Consider the following 26,126-nt stretch of genomic DNA (forward strand, 5'->3'; position numbering starts at 1 on the left):
ACTCACTTGCACTGGGAAGCCACTGTAAAATAGAATTTCAAAAGATGCATAAAATGAGCACAAAATAGTTGAGGTGGACTCATGCATGAACTCATTCTAAAGTAGACTTCAGAATAATGATAGATTTTGAGCAAAGTTCTTAGTTATGCCTTATTTCTAAGATGTACTGAAGTGAATAAGACTTTACTCTTTGTCTGATATTTAGCTTAATGCAAACACTTACACTCCATATGAATAATGAAAATTACTGTGGTGATCAATGTTATTTTAGATGAACAGTTTATGTGTCAGATTGCATAAGTTCTGAGGACAAGTTCTGATGGAAGTTTTGATGATTAAGTTCTGATGAAACCATAGCAGTATTTGTGTGAAGAATTAGAGGAATACATATTCACTTTTTGAGTAAAGGAGCCATATTCTGATGACTTTTAAATCCTGATAATGATCAAGTTTTGATGCTGACGTGACATTATTTATTTACTTGATTTATTTTTGGTCATTACTTGAACGATAATATTTTTACAGAATATTGGTTAATGTGAGATAAAATAGTCATCATCATTGTGGGTTAGTGGTTAACGTGTATGTGTTGAAAAACTACATGCGCACAGTAATTATTATTATATTCCATGCTCATTAACTTTGGCTTTAGATCTATTACTAACTGTTATTATTACACATCAGTCTAGGGAGTCGAGGGGTCATTATTCTTATTTGTAATGTTTAACCAGTCCTCACGTCCCTTAGTATTCCATTCCCTATTTAAATGACTGATCATTCATCAGTAAAATCACATATGTTCATTTCTCTCAAACAATGGCTCATTTCAGTTGGTTTTACTCTTATGGCACATAAACTGTGACCATTTTTTGAAATGGAATTCCGACTTCATATCCTATCAACAACATTCCATTTGTCATCTGGATTTAACTTTCAGAGAACATTAAAAATGATCTGTTGTCTTTCCAAAGAGAAGCTCATCTTCGTATTCTTAGACAGCAGGAGAAAATCATTCGTCTTGCTGTTCTCTTTGTTGAAAGTAGGAAGAAGAATTAATTATTATTCATCCGTTTTTCTTCACCATCAGCTTTGTCAGGCTTCTTAGACTAGGACTAAGGCTGTTAATGTTAGGAATTATAGAATAGGACTATCTTGTAATTTTTGCATGTAATTGATAAATTTCATCGAATGTAATCATCTGATATATTAATGAAATTTTCTTTAAATTGCAAGATTTGTTCTTTGTTTCTCAAATTATGTGGTTGTGCATGTTGAATTGCAATTTATTAATCTTTACTTCATCGACTTTTAACTTTATTTTATAATGAATGTTTTGATTAAATTCTGTTGATTTGAGAAAATAACTGAGGAACATGTTCCTATATCAGAACCTGTTATTGTAGAAGCTGGGAAGGTTTCTTCTCAGAAAGATACTATAACTGGGAGTTCTAGGCCCCTCAAAAGGCTTAGAAAATTAAATTCTGATGATAAAGCTCCTACAGTGTCTCCACCTTTGAGGAAATTAAAGAAACAGAGAGCTCATAGGGACATAGTTGAGTCAGATTCAGATGTAGTGGAAGCAGCTAAGGAAGGGGATCAAGAATCTTCGATCTCAACAGAACCAGTTGTTATTGAATTACTTCCTTCTGCATAACATGAAACTGCTCAAGCTAAAATACCTACACCTTCTATGTCACCTATACTTGATCCAGTACATACTGAAGAACCAGGTACAAGTGCTGAAATTGATATTTATAACCTGATTGCGCCTGAGGTTTTGTACTTGGAAGCTCCACCAATTCAACTCACTCCACCAACAACATCACTTTTGAATGTTGATCAGAACCTGGCTGCCGATCAGAATTTAGAGGAAAATGTTGAAGTCTTTATAGCCTCACATACTGCTATTTTATCAGAAGATGCTGATATTGTAGGATCTACAAGTTCTGATGCTGCTAATGAAAAAACTACTGGTGAAGCTGCTGGTAATTTAGATGCTGATGCAGCTGGCCCATCAGGACCTGCACCTCAACAAACTGTTCATAAAGCTGATTTAGTCAAAAAGTTTGTTACAGGGGAAGCACCAGTACCTTGGAGTGAAATTCCTAGAGGAAAGGAGTGGATTAAAGAATGGAACTCAGTTAGTTTTGTTCCTTCTGAAAAGATTCTTGTTGAGCATCTTGCAAAAGCTGATGAAATGCTAATAAATGATGATTTCTAGGCATAGCTGAGAGTTACTGCATTGAGTACAAGGCACCTTCAAGGTCAACACTCAATAACTCATGATAAGGTGAACAAAATTCAGGAAGCTCTAATCCAGCAAGATATAAATGTGAAACTTGAAAAGAACAGATTTTTCAAGCCAGCCTTTGACAGAATTGCCTACATTGAGAAAACTCAGGAGAGGCAACAAGCTCAAATTGAAGAAATTCTGCAGAATCAGGCTTCTCACCAAAGTCAACTCAATGAGATCCAATCCTCAATGGAATTGCTTGTCTCTTTTTTATTACCTGCTGATGCCAAAAAGGGGGAGAAAGTGATTAAGTCCAAATGCAAATCTATTCAGACACTGAAAGGAAAGGATGATGGAAATGATGACCAGGGAAACTCTAATAAGGGTAGAGGTCAAGGTCAAGGCAAAGGACTTTCATCAAGTAAAGCTAGAATTACAAGTCAAGGAACAAGTTCTGATACTGGGAGAAGAATAAGTTTTGATACTGGTAAAAGGATAAGTTCTGGTGGATATCTAGAACTTGATGAAGAAATTTCAAAGCAGTTATTTCTTAAAAAATATCCAGGAATAGACTTTGAGAGTCTAAAGGAAGAAGAAGCTAGACTCAAAGCAGAAGGTGTCAAGACAAAATCTGAAGCTTCTGTTATTGAAAAGAAATTTCCAAAGCCTAAGGGTATTGTGATAAAGAAAAGAACAAGTTCTGAGGCAAACAAGGCCAAATCACAAATGGAAATTGATCCAAGGTCCAAGGGCAAAGAAAAAGTTGATGAACCTTTAAAGGTTTATATGCCAGTTATGGATGAAGAAATAATTGATGAAGAAGCATATGCTAATCTTACTCTGATTTTAAAGAAGATTTTTCAAACAACCTCTGACATGGCTTATGTTGTTCAGAGTCAAGATTTAGTAAGTTCTAATATGACAGTGAAGCAAGCAACCTCTGACATAGCTCAAGTTGGCTTGATATCAGAAGATAAGGAAAAGGAAACCTCTGACATTGCTCATGTTAAACTTTCAAAGATACTCCTAGCAGGATTCACCAAAGCTAAACAGACTCAATCTTTGAAGACTGCAATAGGTGGTTTTGAAGCAAGAGTTGTTACAGGAAAGGAAGCAAGAGATAAATCTGGGTTGGGTAGTTCTGATGAAAGAAGAGTACATAACACTACCAATGATCCAACTTCCTTAAGTGAACCAGGTGTTGGAGCAACTCCTGAAAGATTGAATCGATTTGAATCTGTATAAATGGTTTACCATACCTTCTTGAAAGAACATATCTTGTTATATTTTATGACGGATGGAAGGGTATACCAGATTAAGAAAAATGTTATATCACTGAAGTATTTTGAAGAACTGGAACATGTTCTATTCCTACTTCAAGTGAAAGACAGATTAACAGATAGTGCTGCAGGATATTTAAAGTCTCAAATTCAAAGACAGAAGAAGCTTTATTCTGTAAAGTCTGACAGCACATATTGTCCCAAGTACAGAGATCACAAGGGTGATATTGTCGATATGAAGCCTAACTCTGCTAGGATTATAACTACTTTTATGGGTTATAAGGCTGTGGAATTCAATCTAGAGTCTGACAAGGCATATCTGATTAGACTAGATCAGGAGATAAGAAAAGCTAATATAAATGATCTCAGAGCAGCTATTTTTCAAACTGGAGAAGATACAGCTGAATTGATAAATGCTAGAAGGAGGATGGTCAATGAACTTGAATATGCAGAGAGATGTTTGTTGAAGAACTATCTCAGGACAACTCCTGATATCAAAGAGATCAGAAGAAATTGAAAGTTGAAGCCAAGTCAAAGATCTACAACTACTTAAATTCTGAAGTTTATACAGACTGAAGCGGTTATCAAAAGTTAAAGATGGTAAAGCTGATAGGACTGTAAGTTGTAGTTATCTAGTCAAATTCTCATGCATTTGTACTTAATGTTTTTTACATCATCAAATATCTGTTGAACTTGTATATTATGCTAATGTACAAGTTGGGGAGATTATTAGATATATTTGATGATGTCATGTGCAATATGATTTGTGTTTAGTTTTCAGATCTTACATAACAGGACAGATCAGTACTTAACTGGAAATCAGCACTTATACTGAAGACAGAACTTAAGATATCAGAACTTAAGTTATCAGAACTTAAGGTTCAGAAGATATTTATCAGAAGATAATATCAGGACTTAAGATGACTTTCAGATAAGGTAGGCGGCTGATTGAAACGAAAGAAGATCGAGACTAAGACAGAAAGAATTGTGCATGAAGAAGGAATTCGATGAAGAATAGAAAACTTGGAAGAAAAGATAACTAGTTGATAAATTTTAGGAAACAGAATTATACTCCATATCTATTAGAAGATTATCTTGTAACTGTGTAATATAAAAACACAGGCATAGAGTTTACACTATAAGTGTTACGATTATCGAAGTTATAATTCTTTGTAACTCTAGCAGCTCTCGTGATAATTTGTTCATCACTGAGAGAGGACGGTTCTATATTGTAACAGAGTTTATTGTGTTGAATAAAATCTGTTTTTTGTTACTTGAGTTCTTATATTTGATTTGATTGTGCTAAACATTGTATTCAACCCCCTTCTACAGTGTGTGTGACCTAACATTGAAGTCGGATCCAGGATAGTTTGATAGTAAGGCGATAAAGCCGAGTGTCCAAGTTAGTCCAAGGTTAATCAGTAATAGTGGTAAAGCTCTGCAAGGTAAGTACCCCTGACCATTCTTTTATGGTTCAGTACGTATGAATAGCTAAATGTTTTACTTTGCAATGGAACAGAAACGTTTTAAGTTACGTATCCCCTATATTTGAAAACGTTGTTTAAAATTATGTTTTGGGGAAATGTAACTTCTGAAAAACACCTATCTCTAAACGTGATTTAAATGAAAAGAGTTTTGAATAGTGTGTTGTGACAGAATGGTTTTAAAAAGAGATAGGTGACAGTGATTTTGGAAACTGGATAAAGAGACTATTTTAATCCACCTATATCGTGGAATGTTTTGATCCACCTATGTCGTGGAACTTTGGAAAGAGGCAAAAAGGGAATTTGATTAACCTATAGGAGTTGCGTAAGAGGCCCGTTATTCGGTAACGGCCCAGCATGTGGTTGCGTAAGTGGCTAATTGGGTTGGGCATTCTGTTTAACCAATTAGTCCAGCGTGGGGGAAAGACCTAGCTAGTATTTTCCCAAGTTCCGTAACACATACTTATTCTGGATGGCTGCTAGTCGCTGTCCGGTGAGGGTAGACTGATCAGCGATCTTCACCCGTTAAACGTCCAATGGATTTGATTGATTCGGTTTTGAAATTGATTTAACAAATTAACTTATTGAGACAGATGATGCGAAAATGAAATAGCATGTTAAGCCTTGATTCTGGTAATTATACACAGCACACGACTGATATTGTTGTTTCTTGGAGCATGCTAGTTTTGAATATCCGGTTATGAATTCTGTTCCTATCACTATTTTATCATACAATGTTTTATTGTTATTCATATAGTGGTACTGTTGTGCAAGCAATTGCTCACCCTTGCAGAATGTTTTATATATATTGCAGATGCATAGGAGATTCTTCCGCGGTAGTCAGGGCAGAGTTCCAGTTCCTTTTGGTGTCAGGCTCCTCTGAGGTAGTTTTGCTGGACCAAAGATGGTCTGTTGAGTTGCTGTATTAGGTTAATTGCATCAAGATAATTTGTAGTAAGTTGGTTTTATGATAGTTGTAACCTAAATCATACTTAAACCGGGAAAGATCTTGGTAAAAGGGGTCATAGTTATATTTTATCACTGAATTGTTTATCTTATGGTTGTTGTTGATGACATCAACTCCTGACCCCGGGGTTGAGGCCGTCACAGTTGGTATTAGAGCTACAGGTTTGAGTCCCTGATTTAGGTTAGGAGCAGAGTCAAAAGAGTACAGAAAGGTTTATATATATGTGTGTTATGGATAAAAAACTAAGGCTATTATTTTCTGTATTTATTGCTAAGGTTCGGGAGCTCAAAGCCTTTGATGGCTGCTTTCGAGTTTCGTAGCTTAACTCTGCCTTTACGAGATGCCTACGTATCTCTGTGAATTAGAGAATCAAGCCAAAAAACGTAATTCTGATTTATGGGGTGAGGCCCCTTATATAGATGCTGGTGGTCCTTGAATTGGACTTGATATAGGAGACTTGGTGGGCAAGTCTCATAATTAGAATGGACTTTGGAGTCCTAAATAGTAGGAAATTGATTCCTTATCCTTTTAGGTCCCTTTGAGGCTAATCTGCAAGGATTTATATCCTTATCGGGACTCTTCTCAATGGCTGTTTTTTCCCTTATTAATTAATTACGAAATTAATTAATATTCAGGGTTTTTGGGCCTTCTTTGTTCCATCAGGCCTGATCTGGTCCATCAGGCCTGATCAATGTGTTGACCTATTTGGTCTGAATGTCATACATCTTCTTATTGGGCCTAGCAGCCCAAATCATTTATAATTAATGTAATATATAATTACACAATCAGGATTTATTTATCCCTATCATTTTCCCCCCAACTTTTGGGAAACCGTGTCAGATTTCGAAAAAGTTAAGTTCGTTCATTCCCTTTCAGGGTACCGTTTTGCGTAAAGTGTGGAGCGACCTACACGTTTACAACGATTTGCCTTGTACGCGGCTCCAGGGTTTGTTAAAAAACTTCCCTCCCTATTTTCTTACCTTCTCCCTATTTTTAGGAATTTTCTGGTATTTTTTCAGGAATTTTCCCTTTTTCCCGGGATTTTTCCAAATTTTCTGCAATTTTCCACAAATGTTTTCAAATTTCCAGCCCTTTTTTGACCAGGATCCTAGTTGAAATTTCGACCTGGATCCTAGTCGAAATTTGGGCCAGCTTTGCAATCCTGGTCGAAGGACTTCGACTAGGATCCACGACATGGAATTCGACCAGGATCCTAGTCGAACTTTCGACCTGAATCTAGGTCAAAAATTCTTTGCTTTCTCTTGTTTCCTGGTCGATAGATTTCGACTAGGATTCACGACCTGGTCTTCGACCAGGATCCTAGTCGATTCTTCAACCTGGATTTTAGTCTAGGATTCTGAACCCTATACTTGAAAAACGTTTTGCTTGATTCGACCTCGATCCTGGTCTTGGTTTCGACCTCAATCCAGTTCAATTATAACCATAATTTTTGGGTGTCTGTTCGAAGGTTTTCGAGCAGAGTTTACGACTTGAAATTCGACATGAATCCTAGTTTATTATACCCGTTATTTTCGGGTGTCTATTCGAAAGATTTCGAGCAGAATTCACGACTAGAAATTCGACCTGAATCCTGGTCTTTTTGGGCTTCCTTCTAATCCATTTTTGATTGGGCCTCTGTTTGGGCCTGATCTTCTTTTTGGGCCTTACATCTTTTAGGGCTTTGATTTGGGCTTTATATTTTTCCAAATCCTAATTGAATTTGGGCCTTCTAACTCTTATTGGGCCTTGTATTTTTCCAAATCCTAATTGGATTTGGGCCTTCTAACTCTTATTGGGCCTCTTTTTAATCTGGGCTTAATATGTCAAAATACCCTATTTAGAATTCTCGGGAATTTTATTTAATTTCTCCCTTGGAATATTCTGGAATGTTCCATTTTCTGGGCTTTCTCTTTGGGCCTCCATCTTTACTGGGCTTTTTGTCCCTTCAACTTCACTTTTCCTCCGATATAAAGGAGTGAGTAGAGTCTACTGCTCCTCACTTTCTCATTTCTAAATTCTTCTTCTTTCTTCTTCTGTTAAAAATCTGAGAGCAATAACAGTAAGTCGGAGTATCTTAAGCCCCAAAGCCCTTTTTTAGGAACTTTACTTCAGGTAAAATTTCTCCCTTTACTTCTTGTGCTTGTTTTCGCATAGTTTGCGCTTTTAAAACTATCTCTTTATGTGCCCTTTTTTCAGATGGCTGATAAGAAAATGACTCGTTTGGCCAAGATGAATGTGGCCATAAAATCCAACGAATTCCATATTCGATCAAAGTACACTTCCTTGATCGATATGATCAACACCCGAGGTGACGAGTACCCGTCCGATGTGCATCTAGACGTGCATGACCATATAAGTGCCTTGCGGGATCCAAAAGAGCTGGAAAAGTTGAGTAGCTATTTCAGAATCAAGGATCCTTTCAAACTGGTTCTTGCAGGTCCAGCCGACAGGGCCTGTCAGTGGAGGAAGGACGCATTATGCGTCTACAGGGATACTCTAAGGGCAGGTATCAGGCTTCTCTTTCACCCGTTTATCCCCGTTCTGCTAGCTGATATGGGCACCAGCCCTTGCCAACTCCCCCCTAATTCCTGGAGGCTCATTCTGTGATATCTGTCGCAATGCGCCAAGCACAATATCCCCACTTCTGTCCCTGTTTTCAGAAAGATTTTGCAGTTCAAGAATTGCCCTGATAAGAATCCGGGTTGGGTTTTTTTAAACCAGCGCCCAACTATTCCCCACATAGTGAACGGGAAGTCCATCCCTGACAACAACTTGGGGTGGAAGAAAGATTTCTTGTTCGTCATTTGGGAGGGTGGCGATTGGGGCACCCTATTTCGATCGTCTTTTGGGCTAGCCGTTGATGGGAGCCCAAACGATATAATTTTGTCTGAGGAGGAGGCCAGAGCTTTCAACCTCCTGACGCAAGATAATGGGACTTCCCATTCTTGGGATCTTATCAGGGAGACCGTTCTTGTAGAACGCGGCCTTTCTCCCGTCCCTAAGAAGAGTAAGTTTCCTTCCTTATATATTTCTTTCTCATTTCCTTCATCTTCTAACTTTGTTAATTCCTCATCTTACTTATCTCATTTGTTGCAGTGGCTGAGAAAATTGAGGAGGCTACAAAGCCTAAGGACCTGGAGACGACCAGGATGAAGCGCGCTGGAAAGGTCTTTAAAGACCCGCGCCTTGGGGATCGCTTCCCGGAGTTTCTACTCCAAGCAATGGAACCAAGCGAAGAAGGCCCCAACCAAGCAAAAGCCAGGGTCTTACTTTCAACCTGCTTGGGGAATCCGGGGCAAGGATTCAATTGTTGGCAGCACAGCACTTGCCAAGGAATGGTCTAAGCATTCCATCTCCCCGGTTGACTATCAAGACTTTGTCCTTCAACAGGACTTAGAGGGGAACGAGCTTTTTGGAGCTCAGGCTTTAGCGACAGTACGTCTTTTTCCTTTGCCCTTCATAGTTGCCTTTTTGATTTTTCCATCTCATACTTTAGCTGTGTTTCTTGTAGGCGAACGCCCATTTTCAAGGGGTGATTCACCAAGCCAAGGCTTGGAAGGTTGGCCTGAAGAATGCAAACAAGAAGCTGGAGGAGGCCAACCAAAGAATTGAGGCCCTTGAAGCCCAACTTGCCTCTTCCACTTCTGACCTGGAAACGGCCAGGGCCGAAAATGTTATCCTGAAGGCTCAAAAGGATAAAGCCTTCGATGGCTGGATGGACACTCAGGAGTTCAAGGACTTAATGGTGGAGCACGATGCCCTCCTTCATCCAGTTAGCTATAAGGAAGGCTGGGATGCCGCAGTGGAGGCCATTCAAGATGAATTTCCAGAAGTCCTCGAACAGTCCTCCTTCCCTTGCCCTATGCGAGTTCCAACAATTGGGGGTGTTACAGACAAGCTCGATGATTTGATCAAGGACGTCTCATCGGGGAGTCAAGGCCAAGGCCAAAAGAGGAAGGAGCTCGAGTCCAGCTCTGGAGAGGAGGAAACTTCTTCTGAAGAGGAGTCTGAGCCCATTACAAAGAAGGTCAGGGTAGAAGAGCCTCCAAAGGTAGCGCCTCATAGACCAGCGTCTCCTGCATCCAAAGCGTCCGAAGGCAGTTCCGAGGGAACCTCTACGAGGATTTCCGAGGGGATGACTGAGACATCCGAGGGGACGATTGAGACATCCGAGGAGACTTCGGATAGTGGTTCCGACGAATCCCATCCTTCCAAGGCCTAAGTTTTTTTTATGTATTTCTTCTTTATTAGACAATATTTGAACTTTGTAATTGACTTTTCACATTTTTTCCAAGTATCGACGTATTTCTCTCTTGATTTTTCAAACTCAAGTTTATAACTTGGTTTTATCTTTCATAAAGCAATCAAATCTAATAGGCCAAGATTAAGTCGAAGATTTTATATTATAACTTGGTATTCTGGATACCTTACATAAGATGGGTTCAACCCTGATAAACATATTTTCTATATAGAAAAACCCTAAACAAGCAAAGCTTCAAGGTGCTTTTAAACCTACTTGTCATACTGACAAGTGAGAATCATACTTTAACTATCTCACACATAGTAAACCTTCAGGTTTTGTGCATGCCAAGTTCTCGGAACTTCAAAACCATCCATAGTGTCCAGCTTGTAGGTTCCTCTACCCTGAACGCTCTTGACTTTGTACGGCCCTTCCCAATTTGGGGAAAGTTTCCATTTCTGCCCTACACCGGAAGCTTCCACTTTCCTCAAAACTAAATCACCTTGTTTGAAGAATCTTTCTTTAACCCTTAGGTTGTAATAGAACGAAGTTTTTTCTGATATTCCACTATCTTCACATGTGCCTCATCTCATACTTCATCAATTAGATCCAGGGCTAACCTTTGCCCTTCTTCATTTTCCTCAGCATTGAAAGTTTGAATCCTGGGGGAGGAATGTGATATCTCTACAGGAACAACTGCTTCTACACCATATGCTACATGAAGGGAGTTGCTCCAGTCGTGACTCTACAGGTAGTCCTATAGGCCCATAGTATGGGGAGTATTTTATCCACCCAGTTATTTCTTGACTTCTCGATCCTCTTCTTTAGTCCATCTAGGATTATTCGATTGGCCACTTCCGCTTGCCCATTGGCTTGCGGGTGAGCCATAGACGTGAATCGTAACTCAATTTCATTTTCCTCACAATACTTCTTGAACTCCTCATTATTGAACTGTGTTCCATTGTCAGTGACTAGGATGCGGGGAATTCCATACCGGCACATAATACTTTCCCACAAGAATTGTGCGACCTGCTTAGTTGTGATCTGGGCCAAGGGTTTGGCTTCAATAACTTGGTGAAATAATCAATGGCCACAATCGGAAACTTCCTCTGTACCGCGGCCATGGGGAAAGGCCCTAATATATCCATCCCCCACATAGCAAAGGGGATGGGGGAGTTGATAGAGGTCAGTATCTCGGGGGGTTGTCTAACAACTGGTGCGTGCTTCTGACAACGGTCACATTTTTTCACATATTCTTTGGCATCAGCCATAATTTCTGGCCAATAAAAGCCTAAACGGGTTATCTTATGAGCCAAGGCCCTGCCCCCCAAGTGTTGCCCACGTATGCCTTCATGTACTTCTTCAAGAGCCAAGCGAGCCTCATCAAGCCTGAGACATCTTAAATAGGGAACCACGAAAGATCTTTTATACAGAATTCCATCTATCAAAGAGTATCTTAGTGCTCGAACAGCCAATTTTTGTGCTTCAGTAGCATCGTTTGGTAACCAGCCGGTTTGAATGTGAGCCTTAATGGGATCAATCCATGATGTCCCCAGGCCTATAGGAGCCACAAGCTTAACATCAATGCTCCGTGTTTTCAAAACGTGATAGTATACACTTCCAGAACTTTCTTCCATCTCTGATGAAGCAAATTTTGACAACGCATCTGCCTTAGCATTTTCCTCCCTTGGAATGTGCTCAACATGGCATTCATCAAATTGGGTCATCACGGCCCTTACTAGGCGGACATATTTAGCCATCGTCTCATCCCTTGCCTCAAACTCTCCCTTCACCTGGGATACGACCAACTTCGAGTCTCCACAGACTTTTAAGTTCTTGACTCTAAGTGTCCATGCTAAGCCAAGATCAGCTATCAGAGCTTCATATTATGCCTCATTATTTGTAGTTGGGAAGTCTAGCTTCATGGCACACTCAATTAAGAACCCATCAGGGCTTTGTAAAACCAAACCTGCTCCACTTGAATTCATTTTTGATGCTCCATCAAAATAGAGAACCCAATATTCTTTTTCCTTATTAACCTTCTCTTTATCCCCCTTATCAACTTCCTTGTCTTGAGATATGCTATCTTCCTGCCCCCCGACTTCTTGGTTGGGTATGGTACATTCCACCACGAAGTCAGCTAGTGCATGGGCTTTTATTGTTGTTCGTGGCTTATACTTGAGATCGAACTCTCCCAGCTCTATTGCCCACTTGATCAATCTCCCACTTGCCTTGGGACTGTGAATGATATTTCTCAGGGGCTGATTCGTTAGCACCTCAATCTGATGAGCCTGAAAGTAAGGACGCAGCTTTCTCGAAGCAATTACCAAGGCTAAAGCAAATTTCTCAATAGTTGAATAATTTAACTCAGCACCATGCAGAATTTTGCTGACATAGTATACGGGTTTCTGGACTTTCAGTTCCTCCTTAACCAATACAGCGCTCAAGGCACTCTCTGAAACAGCTAAGTACAAGAATAAAACTTCATTCAAAACTGGCTTGGCCAACAACGGGGCCTGCGCCATATATTTCTTCAATTCTTTAAAAGCCTTCTGGTTTTCCTCACTCCATACAAAGTCCTTAATGTTTTTTAGTGACTTAAAGAATGATAGGCACTTGTCTCCTGACTTAGAGATGAATCGTCCCAAAGCAGCAACCCTTCCTATGAGCTTCTGAACATCCTTGATAGTTTTTGGCGGTTCCATGTCCAGGATTGCCTTTATTTTATCGGGCTTAGCCTCGATCCCTCTCTTGGAGACCATTAATCCCAAAAAAAATTCAGACCCTACTCCGAAAGCACACTTTGTAGGATTTAACATCATCTTGTGGTACCTCAGGACCTCAAAAGCTTCCCTCAAATGGGCTATATGATCAGTCTTTACTAGACTCTTGACTAACATGTCATCAACATAGACTTCCATAGTCTTGCCAAAAGGATCCTTAAAAATTTTATTTACCAACCTTTGATAGGTGGCTCCTGCATTTTTGAGACCAAATGCCATAACAAGATAACAATAAACACCAAAGTCAGTGATGAATGATACCTTTGGGATGTCGTCCTTGTGCATCTTGATCTGATTGTATCCACTAAATCCATCCATAAAGCTCAGCATTTCATGCCCAACAGTGGCATCTATCAAGGTATCGATCCTTGGTAACGGAAAACAGTCCTTAAGACAGGCATCATTTAGATCAGTGAAGTCCACACACATCCTCTATTTTCCATTAGCCTTCTTCACCATTACAAGGTTTGCTAACCACTCTGGAAATTGAATCTCCTCAATGAAACCAGCCTCCAAGAGCTTCTCCACTTCCTGTTTTATAGCTTTTTGCCTTTCTGGAGCAAAACTTCTTTTCCTTTGTTTTACCGTCTTCCGATTTGGGTCCACATTCAGCTTGTGAGTAATCAATTTCAGGTCTATGCCTGGCATATCAGCCGCTGACCATGCAAAAACATCACTATTTTCTTGTAAAAATTTCACCAACTTCCCTCTAAAAGGTTCCTCGAGCGTTGCTCCAATAAAAGTCACCTTCCCAGGATCTTCGGGGGCCAAAGGAATTGAAACCAAGTCTTCTGCTGGCTTTCCCCTTTTCTCATCATTCTCTCGGATATCCAGATCTTCAATAGGAAGAACCTGCCCCCCAACTCCATCTGCCCTCAAAGAGGCCACATAGCAGCTTCTAGCCATTTTTTGATCTCCTCTTTCTTCTCCAATCTCATCTCGAGTCGGAAACTTCATAACTGAATGATAAGAAGAAGGGACTTCCTTAAAGGCGTGTATCCCTATTCTTCCCATGATAGCGTTATAGGTCGAACTAGCCTTCACCACCACAAAGTCCAACATCTGAGTTGCTTGCCTTGGTTCCTGTCCTATGGTTGTTGGCAACTTGATTATTCCTTCTACGGGGCATTCCACTCCTGCGAATCCATATATCGGCATGTCGGTTGGGGTCAATTGGGAGTCATTATATCCCATCCTTAAAAAGGTTTCATGGAGCAAAATATCCACTGAAGCACCATTATCCACAAGGACCCTTCTTACCGGGTTGTTCCCTATTATCGGGGTTATGACCAACGGGTCGTCATGGGGAAATTTCACACCCTCCGGATCAGAATCATCAAAAGACATTGTTACTCCTGTCCTGGCCCTCTTCGGGGCCTCCCCAACAATATGCATAACTTCTCGAGCATACGCTTTCCTGGAGTTCTTGGATAACCCAACAGTAGCTGGTCCTCCAAAGATTATGTTGATCACAGGCCCTTGGGGGCGCGGTCCTCTGAAGATTGTATTTATCACCGGTCCCCTAGGTTGGGGATTTCGCCCCTGATCTTCTTGATCTCTCCTTCGGTCATCAAAGTTCCTTCTCACGTTATTGCTTCTATCCCCTCCTTCTCCAGTATATTTGTTCAATCTTCCTTTTCGAATGAGGAACTCAATTTCATCTTTTAGTTGCCTACACTCATCGGTGTCATGACCAACATCTTTGTGAAATCTGCAATACTTGCTCTTATCTAGCTTGGCAGGATTACCCTTCAAGGGCTTAGGCCAACGAATATCTCTATCTTTCTTGATCTTCATCAAGATCTGGCTTCTAGAAGCATTCAGCTTAGCGTATTCAGTGAATTTTTGCCCAGGTCCTCCCTTCTTGGGGGTTGAATCAGAGTTTTGCTCGGTTCTAGGATACTTGTCCTTAGCAATATACTTCAGATCAGTTTTCCGCTTCTTGCCTCCAGTGGGCTCATTACTTACTACGGTCTTCCTCATGCTTTCTTCAACCTTGATATACTTCCCTGCCCTATCCTGGAGCTGCAACATACTTTCAGGGGGACGTTTGGCCAAGGACATTTTAAAAAACTCATCCCTAGTTCCTTGTTGCAGTGCTATCATGGCTACCTTATCGTCAAGGTCTGGGACTTTTAAAGCCTCCTTTGTGAAATGATTCAGGTAATCTCTCAAGGATTCCTTTGTTCCCTGCACAATGCTCATAAGAGATGCTGAACTTTTCTCATGAACTCTCCCACTGATGAATTGCTTAATAAAAGCCTGACTTAATTCTCTGAATGACCCAATAGAGTTTGGGGGCAAGCGACTATACCACCTTTGTGCCATACGCGACAGGGTTTGAGGAAAGGCCCGACACTTAATAGCATCATTCACGGGCTGTAACAGCAGTGCATTAGAGAATGTTCTAACATGATTAGCGGGATCTCCCGTGCCGTCATAAGCTTTTATAGTTGGCATCTTGAACTTCCTTGAGATATGGGCATTCATTATATCTTCAGTGAAGGGTGGAGTAGGATCATCAGGATCTCCAAGGGGAAGAAGATTGCTTGGATCAGCCCTTGGGACAACAGCCCTTCTCTGCACTGGACCATCCAGGTCTATGATGGGAGGAGGATTTCTCCCCCTAGGAGGTGCTGGGGGTCTGGTGGTCTGGTGTGCCTCCAGGTCGCGCCTCAGCCTTTGAATCTCAGCCTCATGAGCCCTGATTCTTTCCTGCACTTCTTGAGGATTCGTCCCTTGGGTGCTTTGAGAGCGTTGGCTACCATCGACCATCGGCTCTTTGCCTGCACATCTCCTTCTTGGGGCTACTTCATCATCCGAAGATTCGGAGTCTCTCTCAGTGTAAGGACCAGAAAATTCCTGATCCTCAGGGATAGGAGCCAAACCTCGTATGTATGGGGGTGATCGCCCTTGTGCTGCACTTCACCCAGCATGTCCTCTTCCTCCAACCTCGGGGTAAAGGGGCATCCCATAAGGGGGCTTAGTAGTAACAACAGTTGAATATTCATACCCGATGGGTCGAGAATTCACAGGTGCATGTACTTGTTGAACTTGAGGATTCATACCTTGAGTAACTGAGGGGATCATCCCTTGTTGCTGAGGTTCAGTTGCCCCTATCTGGGCTTCTCCTTGCGTGGTTGCATAAGTTGAATGAGGAGGTACCTCCACAGTTGAAGAAATCACTTGGGTTGTCCCCGTTGGTATTCCTCCTCGAAGGGCTCTAACTGTTCTCCGTGTATTCGCCATGGTTATTGTTGTGCTTTCCCATAGACGGCGCCAAATGTTATGGATAAAAAACTAAGGTTATTATTTGCTGTATTTATTGCTAAGGTTCAGGAGCTCAAGGCCTTTGAATGGCTGCTCTCGTGTTTCGTAGCTTAACTCTGCCTTTATGAGATGCCTACATATCTCTGTGAATTAGAGAATCAAGCCAAAAAACGTAGTTCTGATTTGTGGGGTGAGGCCCCTTATATAGATACTGGTGGTCCTTGAATTAGACTTGATATAGGAGACTTGGTGGGCAAGTCTCATAACTAGAATGGACTTTGGAGTCCTAAATAGTAGGAAATAGATTCATTATCCTTTTAGGTCCCTTTGAGGCTAATCTGCAAGGATTTATATCCTTATCGGGACTCTTCTCAATGGTTGTTTTTTCCCTTATTAATTAATTACAAAATTAATTAATATTCAGGGTTTTTGGGCCTTCTTTGTTCCATCAGGCTTGATCTGGTCCATCAGGCCTGATCAATGTGTTGACCTTTTTGGTCTGAATGTCATACACCTTCTTATTGGACCTAGCAGCCCAAATCATTTATAATTAATGTAATATTTAATTACACAATCAGGATTTATTTATCCCTATCAATGTGAGTCAACAACTAAATCAGAGGAGCGAGTCAAGGAGTTCAGTCAAGAGTTTCGGAGACGTAACCTTAACGTCTATTAAGGATTGGTTGGAACTGCCCTAACCTAGAGTATATATCCTTCACATATATATTATTAGTAGCGTTCGATAGAGATTTCTAGTTTTTCCCTCGAGAAAATGAGTCTGATTGCGAGGATTCAGCATTGAGCGGGCCCTTGTTGTGTCAGTGAAGAGACACTAACGTTATTCCAAAATATTGCATTTCCTATGTCAAGGAATGTTAGTGGACCGATTGTGTGACCTTAGTGAGTTTGGATAGTATGATAATAGTCAGGGGCTGTTATGACGACTAAGTTTGGTAGTGAATGTGGATTAGAACGGGAGGTGATATCTTTGAACTCTTTTATTTCTTCGTTGAATTGTATTTTATCTCCAGAGTAATTGTTTCTTATTCCATAAGTTGTTTATCTTTCTTGTGAGAAAGTTGTGAACCCGAGTGAGCTACTTAGCATTCTGTTGATCTTCTTACAAATCAAATTCTTTCTTTTCTATTTGTGAATTTCTTATCTGAATATTGTTTCTTTCCTCAATGACTTTTCGGTTGATTGAGGCAAACAATGCATATGAATTTACCATTTGTCTATGTGACAAAAGGGCCTGGTGGGATGCCATCGAGTTATGTGTTGTGACCGTATGGTACTAAGAGTAGCCATCTTATGTACATGTATGGTTGCTCCCAGTCATACCCACATCTTCCTCACTGTTTCTTCTTATTCGATTCCCTCGAGCCAGAAATTTTATTGGATTTTTATGGTAATGAATTTCTGCGATTAGATGGTCCTCGTTATTGAAAGCAAGTAAGAGCGACTATCGAGAAGAACGAGAGTCCTATATCAAGATATCATTTAAGAATAATAGTAACCGCGAGAGTTTAGAATCTGATGATGGAGTGATATCTTCAGGAAAAGTAAATCAATGGTTGATGAATCGCTTGTGGGTGATAAGAAATTATCACTAGAGGAATGATTGTGGTTGATGTATCCAGCCAAGTCTTGTAGTATATTAAAGTGGGTGTGGTAATTGAGTAGTGACGGGGAGTTAGTCAGTTGCTGTTACATGGAAGAGTTTGATGTGATTTTAGGATCGGTTTGGTTGTCCTGTAGTAAGGTAAGGAGTGGTTTTTAGAAGGAATAAAGTGTTTACTGTACAGAAGCCAGTAGTAAGGTAAGTTTCTGGATACAGAAGCAATATAAGAAGTTCTTCCAATCATGCAAGGAAAGAAGTAATAAGCTAAGGATATAAGGTAGATCCACCATCTGTAAGGATACGAAGAAGAGAATACTTAAGCTGGAGGAATTTTGGGTAATAAATAAATGCCCTGGAGTCTTTGGAGGCCAGTGGAATGAAATAATTAGTTTGATAATGGTAAAAGTTATTAGAAAGGAAAGTGAGCATACCAGATATAGTTCTCTGGGGGTGCACCAGTGGAAAGAGGAATGAAATTATGAGATTGTGTATTGATTATCGGGAGTTTAATAAAATGACGAAGAAGAATAAGTAACCTTATTAGGAATTGATTACTTATATGACTTAATGCAAGGAGTGTGTTATTTCTCGGAGATTGACTGAAGATCCAATCTGAACACATATCCAAGATTGCGATGAGAATGGGTTATGAATGTTGCAAGTTCTGGTGATAATATGTGGAGTAATAAGTGTATCAGCTGACTATAAGGAATTAAGGACATGGTGTATAAGGAGTATTTGGATGGTATGATGGTATTTATTGATAACATCCTCGCCCATCTAAGGGCTAAGGAAGGCCAAGTTGAACACCTAAAGAAATGTCTGCGAAAGGTTGAGAAGTAGCAATTGTATATTAAGCTTCAAAAGTATGAGAACTTGATCAAAATTGATCATGAGCCATGGTTGTTTAAGTGACTACCCACCCAGAAGGGTCCATTCAGGGATAGATGTCTTGAGTAGAAAAGAAAATTGAATATTACTAAGGTTATTGAAGAATTGGCGGAAGAATGGAAGAAGTGAGAATTTGAAGATTCAAGTACCTGGAGGTAATAGGAAGTAATTGTATGAGATCACTTTTTAGTCAGAAGGAATGGAAGGAATTAAGAAGTGTTGGGAAGAAGTTATGAATCAAGAATTGGATAGTTTAAATGGAAAGAAAAGTTGCACTTAAAAAGGACAGTAGAGGTATGTTTGGATTTTTCCGCTAGAGTATGAATTTCAATGTGACTAAGCTGAAGAGTAAGATATAAAGAGAAGCCCACACTTCCAGAGTCCTATGTACCTGGAAGCATACGGGCGTACCAAGACATGACAAAGAACTTTTGGGCAATTGTTGACAAGTCAACGAAGTCTGCATATTTTCCCCCAATTAATGAGAGGTACCCTTGGATAAGCTAACAGAGTGGTATTTGAATAAAATTGTGACCAAGTATGGAGTCCCTGTTCTTATTGTGACTGATTAAAACCCGAGGATTTACTTGAGGTTTTGGATGAAGTTCCAGGAATGCTTGGGGATTTAGTGAAATATAAGTACCACTTGCCATCCCCAGATAAATGGTAAAAGTGAAAAGACGATTCAAACAATATAAGCTATATTAAGAGTATGTATTTTGGAATTTAAAAGGAAACTGCGATAATCACCTACCATATATTGAGTTTTTATGATAATAGTTACCCTGATAGTAAGGGAAAAAAACTACTTTGTGAAAGGTTGTGTAGACATAAGCATGAGTCCTCTCTCTATTGAGAGAAAGTGGGAGTAGAGATATTGTTAGGTCTTGAATTAATTTAGTACATCAAGAGTGTGGTGGTATACTCGGGAAAGAGCTGAAACAACTCGGGATATACAAAGAGAGAAAGTGGATTTGTATCGAAAGGATATGAATATATAGAATGAGGATCAGGGTATAGGCAAAAGTTTAACCTTGGAAGAAATTGGTTAAGTTTGAATAGAAGGGACAAGTTGAGTCCTCAATATAGTGAATCATTCAAGGTATTGATAAATATAGGTAAAGTTGCTCATGAGTTATCGTGGCTGCGGCAGTTGTAGTATATATATATATAATATCTTGCGTATCAATAAGGGCGATATGTATCTGATGCAAAGCAAGTCATTTATTAGGATCCAATGTGCTATTACCCAAATTTATTCTACGTGAAACGATTGATCCAAATTCTAGATCGTTAAGAGCGATTTCTTAGAAATGAGTCTATATTCCTAGCGAGTATGCGTTGAATAAATCCTCGAGTCAGAGAGTCTACCTGGAAGTTAGAGTCAGATATGCTTGACAAATATCCTCATGTATAGTTAGATCAGATTCTGAGGACAGAATCTTTTTAAGAGGGGAAGGATATAACGACCCATGTATTTCTGTATTATTTAAATACATAATTATGGAATTATTAAATAAGCAAAATATGTGTATAGCTTCTGTCAGCTATGTGTTGTTTTATTATTATGTATGTGTGATCTTTGATGTACTGGGTTGTCCTCGGAATTAATTATGGACTTGTATTAAATTATTTTCACTTTTAAAAGTAGATTTAATACAAGATTATTTGTATAAATATGTGAATTATCTCTAAAATTGTTTTCATGACTTTATAATCTCAATATTTATTTTTGGGATTTTATAAAATTTAGAAATCAATATTTCATCAATTATTTAACCCTGTATGATTTTCTGATTGCATTTATTTGTAAAATCTGTATTTAATTCTCGAATTCTTCAAAAATTATGAAACTTATATTTATATAAGTTTGGAATATTCTGAGAATTTTAAAATTATTTTGGGAATTTTTGGGATTAATTTCACCCGCACGTTGTTTCGTTTAATTGATAAAAGCGGGTATAAATTGTGTTTCAAAACTTGTTATAAAATTACAAAATTTACGTTAAATGAACTTCGGGATATTTATAATATTTTGAGACTGTTTCCATAATTTTCGGAAATTATTTTAAGTTCACCTAGATGATGTAACATGCCTACCTTGATGTTTATTCATGTTTATATATTTGATATATGCTTAGTTTATCATGCGATGATAGATTTAGGTGAACTTAAATGAACATAAGGCGTTTGTTAGACAACCTAGTATAATGAAATTGTTTCATAACCTTAATAACAATATTATGAATACAATCATGAGATTCTTGTGTTTGTGAAACACGTAATTGAATATGAATTTTCGATATGAGAGAAAGGATGATTCTGTCAACAACAGATTTCTATCTGTAAGAAAGGGTTATTAAGTGACGCCTCTTGACAATGCTCCACCCGATCTGGGAATCATCTGATTATTGATTATTGATTTGAAATATTTAATTTAAAAGGAAGAATCTCTTTATAATATGATTATGATTGTAATGTAATATAATCCCTCTAAAATTAAATAATATCAAGTAGTAATTGGCCAATGATACAACGGGCTTGTGTCGGTCATAGCCTTCCAACATGATAGAAAGTAGTTCTTATTTTTGAATCATTGTCGGTTCGTGCTACAGCCGAGGGCTTTGATTTTGAAATAAGAAATACTTGTCTATTACATAGAGATGTGTACATTGAATAAGAATCTAAAGGTCGGTACGTGCCACAACCGTGGGCCTTTGGGGACTGATTCAACTGTACGGAATGTTGGGTTAGACTTGACTTAGAATATTGAGTTTGTCGTGCCACAGCCGTGACTCAATCATTCAAGAGGCTAAAGTTTGATTAGGGAATAACATAAGATGTAATTTATAAGAGTTGTCTACCTATTGAACATTACATGGCGGTTCGTGCTACAACCGGGGTTGTGTAATGGAATGTAGGATCCCTATTCCCACTAGCATTATGAATGCTTAATTTTTCACGTAGGGGGTTGAATAAATTAGATAAACTAGTGGGAGCCACTTATGAATAAAGACCCGATTCATATAGTGTTTTAAAATGAAATCGAATATTTGCTAAGTGTTGTTATGTGTTTATCATTTACAGATTTACTTTGTACGTTATGTCTTCTGCACTATCACTCAGGAGCATACTAGATGCTCACAAATTGATTGGTCCTAATTATGCTGACTGGCTTAGAAACTTGAGAATTGTTCTCAGGATTGAGAAGCTGGAATACGTTATTGACTCACCTAACCCTACTGAACCTGCTAGTGATGCGCATAATGATGAACATGTTGTGTATCGTAATTGGATAGATGATGCAAATGTTGCTCAATGCATCATGCTAGCTTCCATGAATATTGAGCTACAGAAGCAACATGAGCATATGGATGCTCACACTATCCTCATGCATCTACAAGAGTTGTATGATGTGGCAGGGAGGACAGCTCGATATGAGATATCGAAGGAGTTGTTCGGTTGTAGGATGTCTGAGGGATCATCTGTGAATGACCATGTACTTAAGATGATCAATTTGATTGAACGTCTTGGACAACTTGGTTTTGCCATGGATGGGGAGCTGAGCCAAGACTTGGTCTTGCAATCGCTTCCGAGTTCGTTCTCGCAGTTTGTTGTGAACTTTCACATGAATAAGTTGGATGTCAGCCTGCCTGAACTCCACAACATGTTGAAGACTGCGGAATCGAATTTTTCCCCTAAGAAGAGTTCTGTTCTTCTAATTGGTGAAGGTTCCAATCCTAAGAAAAGGAAGAGGAACTCTTCCAAGAAGAAGAAAGTAGGTGAAGAAAAGTCGGTTCCACCAAAAGTTGAAGACCCCAAGAGCAAAGTTGTTTGCTTTCACTGTAACAAGGTGGGGCACTGGAAGAGGAACTGCAAGGTTTACCTTGCAGAAATGAAGAAGAAGAAGGGTAGTGAGACTACCGCTTCTGATTCAGGTATGTTCATGATAGAAGTGAATATGTCATTAAATCAAATTTCTACTTGGGTATTAGATACGGCTTGTGGTTCTCAAATCTGCAATTTATTGCAGGGACTAAGGAGAAGTAGGACTCTTGAAGAAGAGGAGGTGATTTTACTGATGGGAAATAGAGCAAGAGTTGCTGCTGAAGATGTAGAATCATTTCATTTACATATGCCTATGGGCACGACTATTGTTTGAAATAATTGTTATTTTGTTCCCTCGATTGTGAGGAATATTATTCCCATGTTAGACTTGGATGGATTTTCATTTATTATTGAGAATAATGAATGTTCTATTCTTAGAGATAATATTCTTTATGGACGTGGTGCTTTAAATAATGGTCTGTATAAATGTGACATAATTTACTTCAGATTGAACAAACTAATAAAAGAAAAGGGATGATGAAAATCTCACTTCATAGTGGCACTGCAGTCTCCATTTAGTAGACATGGAGAGAGGACTGCAAATTTGCTAGGAATTGTACACACAGATGTATGTGGACCAATGTCTAAGCAAGCCATGGGTGGATTTTCATACTTCATTACTTTCATAGATGATAGATCTGGATTCGGATATGTGTTTGATGAAACACAAGTCTGAGGACTTTGAAAAGTTCAAAGAATATAAGTATGAAGTGGAGAAACAACCAAACATAGTATTATAACTCTTCGATCAGATCGAGGTGGTGAATACTTTAATGGAGTGTTTCTAGATTATCTCAAAGTAAATGGTATAGTCTCCCAGTGGACTCCTCCAGATTGGTATCTGAAAGGAGAAATCGAACTTTGTTAGACATAGTTCGGTCCATGATGAGCTATGCAAATCTTCCAGTATTCCTATGGGGTTATGCATTGGAAACCTCAGCATATTTACTGAATAAGGTGCCTTCCAAAATCTGTTCCTCAAACTTCGTATGAGATATGGAAAGAAAGGAAACCGAGTCTTAAACACGTTAAGATTTGGGGATGTCCAGCTTATGTCAAGAAAGTTGACCCAGATAAGCTGGAATATCGATCTGTAAAATGTAGTTTTGTGGGATATCCTAAAGAGACTTTAGGGTATTACTTTTACACCGATCATCGGGTGTTTGTCTCCAGACATGCTACCTTCTTGGAAAAGGAGTTTATCCTTGAAGGAAACAGTGGGAGCAAAATTGAACTTGATGAAGTTCAAGAAGCACAAACTTCTACGGATCAAGTGGAAACACTTGTTCTGACTGAACAACCTTTTGTGGAACAGCCCATTCATAGAACAGGGAGAGTGTCTCGCCAACCTGAGAGGTAATATGGCCTTGTCATTGAGAATGACAATGAGTTGTCGATCATTGATGATGACGACCCTGTGACCTATAATGAGGCTATGAGTAGTGTTGACTCAGAGAAATGGCATAGTGCCATGAAATCCGAAAAGGAATCTATGTATACGGTATACGAAAGAATGATTGGAGCAGATGGCCAGGTGGAGACCTATAAGGCCAGGCTTTTGGCAAAAGGATTCAAACAAAGGCAATGGATTGACTTTGATGAAACCTTTTACCTGTAGCCCTGTTATAATCACTTCGGATTTTGCTTGCGAATGCTGCTTACTATGACTATGAGATCTGGCATATAGCCAGATGGTTTTCTTTCCGAGGGAAATGAAAACCTAGTGTGTAAGCTAGTGCGAATCATATGTGGTTTAAAGCAAGCTTCTCATAGATGGAATATCCATTTTGATGAGACAATCAAAGAGTTTGATTTTATCAAAAACGTAGATGAACCATGCGTCTACAAAAGGGTTAGTGGGAGCGCGGTAACATTTCTTATATTGTATTGAATTAGAGTTGACACCCATAACAACATAGCAGACCCACTCACAAAGCTACTTTCTGAAAGTCACTTTGATCGTCATAAAGACTAGATGGGTATTAGATACCGGAGTGATTGGCTTTAGTACAAGTGGGAGATTGAAAGGAATATGTCCTAAGTCCAATCATGTATTAGGATTTAGGAATAACTTTTTATGTAATTTGTTTTCATTTCATTGATATTAATAAAAGACTAGTTTTGTTTTTATTACGGGCTCTATCTATTTAAGTGTTTAAATAAGATATACCATAGTTTAGAGTAAAGCTTTTTATGGATTATGATGAGATCATAATAGTGAGACCTAAAAGATGATAACTCTAAACTTAAATAGTTCCTGGTCGTAGGATTACAAACTGGTAATTGATAATCCGCAAAGATCGGTACATAATATGCTTGCTTCATTATGAAGGATGTCTGTTCTCATAGACATTTGTGTGGTGACACTATAGATAGTATGTAGGTGCTTATTATAGAATAAATTCACTGAACATGACTCGCACAGCTGAACAACTGATGGAGTTCACTCACGTGTTAGCAGTTGTTCACATAGTGATAGTTGTACAAGTATTCTTAGACTTGAGGTCATCATAGTCATCTTGTGTACACTGAACTATGTTTTGGTTTAGTTCTTAGTCTCCAGGGACAATTATTAGGGCTCTACTGGGTATAGGAATTTGTACACGAAGATAGTGTATGATCAATATAGGATCTACCCCTTCCAGTGAAGGAAGCGAATGTTCAAGGCTGATCCACTTATGCTAGTTCAGGAATCTCTGGCCAGAGTGAATGAAATTAGAAAGGAGTTTCTAATTTGCATAGAACCAAGCATAGTAATTGGTAAGCAAGTGATTAAATTAGATAGGCTTGACACGAGATCCATGCCTTGTATTTAATCGGGACATTGTAGGGTAGAAGGAGTTTATTGTATGGTAACTATTCACTAAATAGGTTTTTTGGTATTCTAAGCAGTGAATTCATATTATCCGGATAGTCGCGATATGCTGAGAAGTATCCCTCACGATGTAGAATAAATATGATTAATTAATTAATCATATTTAATAAATTAGAGAATTTATATAAATAATGATAAAATAGTTTTATTATTATTTATTTCTACTACCGGCTTAATATTGAACCTACAGGGTCACACCATATAAAGAGAATGATTTAATGGTGGAGGAATTAATTAATAATGGCTGATAATTATTTATTTAAGAAATAAATAATTAATTGGCAAATTTATAATTAATTAAATGAGATTTAATTGATTTATAAATTAATTAAGAAATGTTCTTAATATTATTAATTAAAGGATTTAATTTTTGGAAATTAAATCAAGAGAGAGAATTATTTCTAAAGTGTTTAGAAAAAGGATTAATAATTAAAAGGTGTTTTAATTATTAATGAGAATAATAAATGGGATAATAATAATAATATTTATGGGAAAATTTCAGCTGAAAATTTTGCCTATAAATATACTATTATAGACCCTATTTTTATTCGAACCCAAAAACCCAAAAGTTTTATAAAACCAAATTCTCTC

Source organism: Apium graveolens, chromosome 1 (genome assembly GCF_009905375.1).
Source record: "Apium graveolens cultivar Ventura chromosome 1, ASM990537v1, whole genome shotgun sequence".
NCBI lineage: Eukaryota > Viridiplantae > Streptophyta > Magnoliopsida > Apiales > Apiaceae > Apium > Apium graveolens.